The sequence below is a fragment of the Bison bison genome, unplaced genomic scaffold (genome assembly GCF_000754665.1).
Source record: "Bison bison bison isolate TAMUID 2011002044 unplaced genomic scaffold, Bison_UMD1.0 scf7180017864375, whole genome shotgun sequence".
Classification (NCBI taxonomy): domain Eukaryota; kingdom Metazoa; phylum Chordata; class Mammalia; order Artiodactyla; family Bovidae; genus Bison; species Bison bison.
Genome location: NW_011494947.1, coordinates 2736873 through 2737803, shown reverse-complemented (window position 1 = coordinate 2737803; position 931 = coordinate 2736873). Strand labels below are relative to the sequence as shown.

The 931-nt window shown below is 54.2% G+C and overlaps 1 protein-coding gene across 1 annotated transcript in view; it reads left to right on the top strand.

Moving 5' to 3' along the window:
- Positions 1–931, top strand: part of FUBP3 (far upstream element (FUSE) binding protein 3) — a 67902-nt gene that overhangs the window by 61772 nt on the left and 5199 nt on the right. The window lies entirely within an intron of this gene.

Below are 931 nucleotides of genomic sequence, written 5' to 3'. Positions count from 1 at the left end.
CCCTGTCTTCTTTTCTGGCACCATCTTAGGAAGGGACTCTTTCTATCTCCTGAACTTTCAGAAAACACAAAGAGAATTTGCTGTCTTAAGAAAACTGATTGTAAAAGAGAAAGGTTGTTGGAATCATACCCATGCCCTCTCTCTAGCCCACATCAGCTTCAGGAACTCGTTCTTGAGTTCAGTTGCCGGGAGAGCTTATTTTTCATAGGCTTCCCCCCGCCCAAAAAAACCAAAAGCCGCACGAAATTGCTTACCTTAGGTTCTTTTTGTATGGGGACATCTGAGGGGCCAGCCTGGCGGTATTTGGAAAGCGCTCTTCAGCGCATCGGCAGGCTTCCCTCGGCGCCAGGCCACTGGACACGCTGCTCTCAGGAGCTGGCCTTGGGGTTCCACCCCTTCCCCCCTGCCCCCCAGCAGAGCGCTGGCTGTGAACCCTGCCCCAGGCACCTGTCAGATCCATAGCTAGAGAAGCACCCAGGAGTCCGGAGCCTGGCTGGATGGCCTTAGGCGTGTCCCCCTTTCTCTGGGGCTCCATTTCTTTTGTCAGTGAATTGAAAGATTTGGATTTGATTTCTAAAGCACACGTGAGCTCTGACACTGCATAGCTGTGTTCTTTACCTTCTCTTCCCTGGCATTTTCTTAACAAAACGTTTTAAACGTGCAGAATATCCTTAAGAACTCCACCACGAACACCTTCCCACCACCCAGGTTCTCCCCTCCCCATTGCACAGTGCTCGCTCACCCCACAGCCCGGCACATTTCCTTTCCTCCTGTTCCATCAGAAGGCACCCCCAGCATGGGAAGTGGCCTGGGTCAGGGCTCTCCCGTGCCCATCACCCAGGACAGAGAACCCGGGAGGAGCCCCCGACTGTGGGGAGACTGTCCCGTAAAGCTGCAGGGTTCACGTGTGTCTCCGAGGGGGTGGGGGGTC